The sequence below is a fragment of the Cyphomyrmex costatus genome, unplaced genomic scaffold (assembly GCF_001594065.2).
Source record: "Cyphomyrmex costatus isolate MS0001 unplaced genomic scaffold, Ccosl1.0 scaffold23, whole genome shotgun sequence".
NCBI lineage: Eukaryota > Metazoa > Arthropoda > Insecta > Hymenoptera > Formicidae > Cyphomyrmex > Cyphomyrmex costatus.
The window spans coordinates 103,648-112,329 of NW_017276368.1; positions in this window are offsets into that span (position 1 = coordinate 103,648).

Sequence of the window (8,682 nt, forward strand, 5' to 3'; positions counted from 1 at the left end):
GACCAGCGGTTTCCGAGATACACTCACTTTAAGAATTGTCGATCTTCTGACAAATGTCGCTGTATCTTGCAAACCGTTGGTCTAATCGCTTTTTCACCTTACAGTTTTCGATAGATCTCGTCGAGATCTATAAGACACGTCACTCAGAACTATTCGGTACTCTCAAAAAATTTTCCGAAGTGAGACCCCGCAAAAATTTAAACTTAAAATTTTTTGGGAGTACCGAGTAGTTCTGAACGGAGTTCTGGACAGGTCTCGGCGAGTTCTGTCGAAAAGTATTAGGGCTCAAAGCGATTGGACCAGCGGTTTCCGAGATACACTCACTTTAAGAATTGTCGATCTTCTGACAAATGTCGCTGTATCTTGCAAACCGTTGGTCTAATCGCTTTTTCACCTTACAGTTTTCGATAGATCTCGTCGAGATCTATAAGAAACGCCACTCAGAACTATTCGGTACTCTCAAAAAATTACGTCGAGTACTATAAGAAACGCTACTCAGAACTACTCGGTACTCTCAAAAAAATTTTCAAAGGTTTCTACTATTTTTTTAAAACTTTATTATTCTTCAAAAATGTTTTTTATGTATTTTTAATTTTTTTTTTAATATTCGAAAATTTTTTTTACATATCAGGAACTCTAGGTAATCGCAAATTAAAGCTATTAAGCCGCTCAGAACTATTTCACCTCGAAATTTGATAAAAAGTTAGCATCCCATTTTTAGAAAATGTAAAAAAAATATTTATTGAGCGGAACTCTTGTTATTAACTATAGGGAACTCTTCGTCTCGTCAAAAGGAAGTGGGAACTCTAATCAGAACTCCTGAGTACTATAGTTGGGGTGCTAACTTAACGTACCGCAGACTTTTTCAACCAGTGTACCGCAAAGAATATTCAATTATGTCACGAAAATTTTAATGATAGTAAAAAGAAATAAAAGAATTTAGAAATAATTAAAAAGCTAATAAGGCGTATGAAAACAAATTTTTTAAATTGTGTGACATCTCACACAATATAATTTAGATAATTTTTAACCGAAGCAATATCGTTATGATAAAATTATCTTGACAATGTTAGCTTATTAATATATCGTGAATTGAAGAGGATTGAAACAATTGAAAAGATCCCAATATAAAGGATACCGAAGAAACAATTATGCATTTCTTCTCAACAAAAATCTGATTAAACTGATTAAATACACACACACTATATATAAATTATTTTTATAAAACATCTAAGATTTATAAGATTTTTTTATTTTTCGATTTATGCGATTATACGAAGTAATTTGCATTTAAAAAACGTTTTGGCATTAATTATATTTAATGTTTGTCTGAAGAATTTTTTATAGAAGTGAAACTGCATAATAAAAACAGCGCATTTTTCTCGGTTTTTATAGAATATATAATGTAACTTTTTTGATAAAAGTCGTTTTATCGTCCTGATATAAGAAGATTGGTGTTTATTATAAGTTTCATAATTGATGCACAGGTGTGAAGAGGCGACTGAAGTGGAGACGCATCATCAGCAAACGGCAGCTACGACGATGGGCGTCGCTGAGGACGAGACACCGTCTTCCCTGACTTCGTCGCATCCGAATACCAACAATCCTAATCAAGAAGGTGAGTCTGCACGCCTATCTACTGTAATTGAAATACAATCGGGAATTGCGATTTATCATTTAGATGTTGTGCGGATATCTCTAATTTCCCACGTTCGCCGACATCGTAGATGTATGTTCTAGCTTCCGGAATTTTCCCAATGGTGAATTTCGATACTGCGTTTGAGTACGATGCAGCAAAAGGGACAAAAAATCTTACGTCGGGATTGGCCGATTTGCGCCAGCACTCAAGTGCAGTGCTTGCGTGCTGCATAAGAATAAGCACAAAGAATGAAAGTCACGTTGCTGCTCTCCAGCTGTTCTCGAGAGAGTGTGTGTTTTGTCCTTTATCCCATCGGTTTTTTTTGATGCGGGACATTGCTCGCGGATTTTATCCTATACTGCGGTACTTTATTCTTGCAACGCAAAAACACTGAGGTATATAAATACAAGTATATACAGTCGTTGCAAATGCCTATTTTATTCAAATAAAAATTAATATTTGAAAAATAAATATTATAATGATTTACAACTTTAATAGTACAAAAATCTTTTAGTTTATTTATAATCTAGATTTAATTTGACAAGCTAGAAATTCGGTTTTACTTAAAGTTTATAAATAAAAGATAATTGCATCATGTATTAGTATTATTATTGAGAGAACTTTTATAAAATTTTAATGACATGGTTTTAATTTGCATAAAATCGATAAAATTTTATAGATGGAAAGATTTATTAGTTTATCAATGTTCGTTATCCTCTATCTACAATCATAATTTTATTTCCGCCTACAAATTAAGTCTTTTTTGTTCAGCCCAAGCTATTTTTTTTTACTATTTTGGACTTTTATAAAAATATGGAAAAAATCTAAGTTTTTAACATCTTTACCAAATCCACCCTCTTTTATTTCGAAAAAAATTCAAGAGTGAAATTTCGCTCATGCCAAAAAAGACGTAAATTGCAGGCGATGTGTAAAGTTAGTATTAAATTCTCATATTATTCAGAGTCAGTATACTTTCCGTCTGGCTTCGTTTTTACGTGAAAAGAATTCGCTCATTAATTGCTTTAATCGTCCCGTTGCGGAAGTTCGTAGCGCGACACGATGAAATCGCCATCCACTTCTTCTCGACGGTGACCGTCGTAAAACAGTGCCTTACCTTGCCTTTCATTCCGTACTAGATTGCGATCGCGGAAGGGTAACGAGATGGACAGATTTAATGTAGGATGTCTTACCATATTCTTTTCTTCTTCCGCGTAGCACATTCGAAACGTGTTTAGAATCGAATTCGGCGTCACCTTGAAAATTATGCAGTCACGTTCCTTTCCTTGTATAAGAAACTCTGCGAAAAAAGAGGGTGGGAAGGTCCCAAATAAATGTGATTTTTTTTTACGCTTCTCGTCTTTGCTAAAATATTTTTTTATTATACATAACAATTTTCCATTTAAAAAAATATAAAATACTCATACAAAAAATATTCAGAGCTGGGATTTATAAATTATATTTAGCAAAAAATATGAAATGCAATTAGTGTTTTATCACGATTGCTATTTGAGGAATGTTTTAATAATAAATCGTCAATATATAAGCATTAAATTCCGAGTGGTCTAAACTGGTCCTAGCTAGTTCAAACTATATTCAAGCTGTTCCAATGTATCCTATACTGATTTAATTGTTACTGATTTAATTGTTGCGCATATTACACAATACATATGTTTCTATTAAAATTCTCGTAAAATTCTTCAATTTAGTACTTTGAACTTTTACAACTTTTTATCCTAAATCGATTTCAGGAGCAGTTTTCTGCTGTAAAAAATAGTTATAACGTATTCTCTGAATAGAGAACATTTTTTTGCGCTCGTATCGCATGTTATTGAAGTCCCGGCCTCGCGTAATCTTTTTCTTCTTTACGTTACACATGGCAATACGATGTCATTGGCGTAATTAATTTGAATCTACTGGCGGCTGCTTGTGCAGTCTCGTTGCATAGAGCTGCATGCGGCAGTCATATGGTCGTTGCAACGCCGCAACGTCCTGTCCGACGCGCGGCCACGTCAAGTTTCAATAGGGTTTATCTAACTGCGATGTAACGTCATGCGTGCAATGCCACCGTGCTCGACCGTGCATGTCCACACAGAGCCTCAGGATAATATCCTCTCTGAACGATTTTTCTTACCGCGGGCGAATATTTTGAAGATACCGCGGTACACTCGCGTCGCGTAAATGCGTAAGATAATGTAGCTTTTATACGCGAATAAAAGTTTATTAAATCATACCACTAATACATATTACGTATCATAAATTGAAATTTTAGGCATAAAACGCGCACTATATTATATTTTATTTCAGATTATATTTTTGTTTATTTATATATTTATTTCTTTACATATTTAAAAAATATTTTTTGGTAATCCAAGACGATTATTCATATCTAATATTCGATTCGATACCATACATTATTTCTTTATAAATTCAATTTTGCTAACGCGAGTATGAATGAATTCGATGAAATACGGCGCTAAGTATGTGACCAACTTCGACACGGTTATGAACAGCAAACGATGAGAAGAATAGTAGGCGCGCCTCGCTTTCTCCAAACTGTCTTAATTGTTCAATGAAGAAAATGGCTCTCCCTTCTCTAATTTCCCCCGACTATCCTTCCCCCTTCCCCGGTGCGATAATGCTTCTTTTGAAAGGCGTGCATGGTGAGTTATGCTTTAAACGTATCTTTATCAAGTCACGTTGTACACGCAGCGTGTATTCTCAGAAACACGTAATTTTGCAAATCGCGAATTATGCAGCGCGGGTCCATTGAACCACGTATGTCTGAACCGCGTATTCAGTCGCGCCGTGATGCGAACCAATGCCATTCTCAGTTCTCCGAAGTGCAACGATGCTTGTAACGTATATTCGCGAGTTAGAGATGTATTTTAACGACCGATCCTTCCGTTTAATCGACGTATCATTAATTATATGCCAATTAATACTATTGAGAATAGTCTTTAACAATTAAAGAATTAAAATTTCTAAAAAAAAATTAATGCTTATGAGCAATAGATTGATATCGGAAAATATTGTCGCAATAAACGTTTTTTATTGCTGGAAGTTCGATATTTTCTACAAAAGTTTAATCCACTTTTGATATCTATTTTTTTTTATAGCCGAATTAATTTGAATGTTATATGTAATTTTAGGGCACGAGAGTTAAAATATAAAACTAATCTCATATATTAAAAGAATAAAAAATATATTAAAAAATATTAATATATATTTCCTGATCTTTATCCAAACTGATTTAATTACAATATTAAAATAATGTTACAATTATGATATATAACAGAATGTAATAGAAAATAATATGTCAATAAAAGAATAAATCTCATTATAAGTCTTCTTTTCGTTAATATTTTATTTAATATTTTTATCGGTCCAATATATCGATAGAATCGAATCATTCTATGCCAACCGACACTCATACTTTCGTTATCTTGACAATTGAATTCATCGCGTGCCATATGGCAATGACACTTTACGCTTCGCGAACTTCAAATAACGTTAGTTGGTGGGAGAAGGGAAAAAAAGATAAACAAATTAATCTTATCACTGTTTATTCTTGGCGTTGAACATGACTCAGTCAAATCGGTTGCTATTGATTTTTCTATCAGCATATACAGCGGTAATACAAATCAGGAATTAATCATGCAGGAATAAAAAAAAAATATATATATATTTTTAATTTTACTATTTACAAGCGAGAAATATTTTTTGTCTCTTAATATAATTAAAATTAAATTGTTTATTTATATAAAATGAGGAAATATATATTTTTTTAATTAATGTCGAAACAATTTCAATTAATATTGACATGTATAATATTATTAGCACAATTTTTATAAAGTTGTATTAATTGGTAAGTTTAATTGGAAAGGTTTTATTCTACGGGACCTGTATTTTGTGTAAGACGAGACTATATGTTTGTTATAATCTCGAAAATCTTGAAAAAATTCATGGTTGTTAGCAACGAGATGGTTTTTGTACTAGAAAACTTATTACGAGGTCAGGTCGGAGGTTGATCATTGAACTTGCCCTAAAGAGATGGTGATCACGTTGCTTCGGTCCAATCCTTGCCTGTCGCTTGATTTTATCATTTATATACGTTACTTGGTCTTCATTTTCAAGACCGTTAGTTGAAGATATACATACGTGATCCCGGTTTGCAGCAGATGATTTGTGATGGAGATTATTGAAATACATACCTTATTGCACTTCAAAACGTTCAGTCGTTTGTTTATGCATGAGTTGCTATAACAAAACTGTACTCCTTGCATAGAAAGAATTCATTTTCAGTATCTATTGTAAGTTTAATTCGTTATCTATCTATAACTTTTAGCAATCTTTGCCATGGTATCGATCAATTACAGTTAGAATCTTGAAATTCTCTTTAAAGCATTAAACTTCGCAATTTGTATAATTACGCGAATCTTTCAAGCAACTCTTTTCATTTCATCTTAAGTTTTTTCTTTTTATTTTAAGTTTATCGACATTAGTGAAAGAAAGTCTAATCTAACTTTGTTAAAACCTTATACAAAGCTTATGTAAATCTTGTAATTTTCATAAGCTTTAGCTAATTACCAATCTGGGTCGAACACGATCACGAATGTACAGAATCAGAGAATGAGCCAATTAATTCTGATTCGTATAAGGATTAGGATTAATCTTGCTTCCGATGCAACATGAATATGTTAATACAGTCTACTTAAGTGAATATACAGTTAGTATCATTCGTAACATCAAAGGGGACGTTTCCTCAATTAGCCATAGTCAACGTTCTAAAATCAGAGACGATTGTATGGAAGTTCAACAGCCGTTCCTCCCTGTTGTCTCTCGAAGCACGTGAGCTGCACGAGGAGAGCAACGTCTGCGGACTGCTATTTACTTAGCTCTGCCCCGTGCAACAACGCGTTTCCTTTGTTCCACCTCCATCTCTCGGCTCAGCTTCATTATAGTCAATAATTCCTTTCTCGGGCCGAGAGAACGAGGCGACGTTTCTGACCTGGCACTATCATCAACGTAGCATCTCTCTCTCAATGAGTTAACGTATAAGAGTGCGGAGGAAACAAAAGAATATTATAGTGTTGTACTGAATCCCTCCAACTGTACCGGCAATTTACATAATAACTGAGCCAAATCTGGGTCGAAATATGGATCTGTGAATATCGATGTCTCCAACCGTGCAACTGTGTGAATTTTCTGCGAATAATATTGCTTTCTCCCTTGTAATATATGTATACAGTATCGCTTCCGAAAATCAAAGAATGAAATTATATTGCACTTCTCACTCTTCTCAGCTAGAAATCATTAGAGACTTTATAATAGAGCCTGGCCACGAGCGATTTTGTCAAAATCTTACGATAGAGAAAGATATGTATATAATTTTTCCCTTATATAACCGTCTCACTTTTCACTTTTGTATGTACTTTATAATTGTAATTAAGATTGTAAAGTGAGACAATATTAGAGTAAAATAGTATATATATATAAGGAAAAATTATATATATATATTAGGGTGGCCCTTAATAAAAAAAGAAATTTTTTTTTTCGCTCCCTGTAGATAATTCTTGTCTATGAGCCAAAAAAATAAGATCCTGAAAATTTCAGCCCGATCGGATAATTTTAACAGGTGCCTGTGAAGACTTGAAATTTAACATTGTTTTTAAACGGGAAAAACTGAAATTTTTTAAATTTTTTCATAACTTTTTTTATATGATATAAATATTTATTTGATAAGTGTTTACTAAACATTTACTTACAGGAAATAAATACTTATTTAATAAAAAAAGTTATTAAATAAAATTAACAGTTCTTGTCCCCCCTAAATAAATATTTTTAAATTTAATAAATATTTAGTTGGTACTATTTAAACAAATAATTTATTGAAATTTAGAAAATTTTATAGATTCGAAAATTATATTTTTCATAATTGGTGATGTTTCTTGTAGAAGGGTATGTTAAGTTAGAACCCCAACTATAGTACTCAGGAGTTCTGATTAGAGTTCCCACTTCCTTTTGACGAGACGAAGAGTTCTCTATAGTTAATAACAAGAGTTCCGCTCAATAAACATTTTTTTTACATTTTTTAAAAATGGGGTGCTAACTTTTTATCGAATTTCGAGGTGGAATAGTTCTGAGCGGCTTAATAGCTTCAATTTGCGATTTCCTAGAGTTCCTGATATGTAAAAAAATTATTATTGTATCTAAAAATTAATTTTTCAAAAATTTTTAATTTTTTTTTTATTATTCGAAAATTTTTTTTATATATCAGGAACTCTAGGCAATCGAAAATTGAAGCTATTAAGCCGCTCAGAACTATTCCACCTCGAAATTCGATAAAAAGTTAGCACCCCATTTTTAAAAAATGTAAAAAAAATGTTTATTGAGCGGAACTCTTGTTATTAACTATAAGGAACTCTTCGTCTCGTCAAAAGGAAGTGGGAACTCTAATCAGAACTCCTGAGTACTATAGTTGGAGTGCTAACTTAACATACCCCTTGTAGAATGATAAAATTAATAACGAGAAAGAATAATTTTATTAAAAGTTAGATTAGATTAGATAATTATTGCAATCCGCGTAAATATTACGGAATGATTTTGAATGGATAATTATTCTTGTCAAAGTGGAATCCTAACAAACGCTAACCTTCGTGCTTTTTCCCAACGCTTTCTACAACGCGTATTCCAGACGCGTTTTCTTGTGGGATGAAGGAAAAAGGAAAAAATGTAAATACCGCGAGACAAAGGTATCGGCGACGTTTCGTATATGAGACAGAATGCATTATATAACGACTATTGTTCTCGCGACTTCCGTAGGAAGAACCGACGAACGACAAGAGGATGTGCGCACGTGTATATTTTTCCGCGAATATTTTTCTTCATAACCGCGAGAAAACCGTGTGATACACGCAAATAAAATAGACGCTATCCAAATTGCATCGCTGTATTTTCAGACCTGTGAAAATCGATATATTCCGAAATTCGCTTCTCATACGTGCTAATCTATTCAAGAACAAACTTCCATCTCGGCTTAGTTC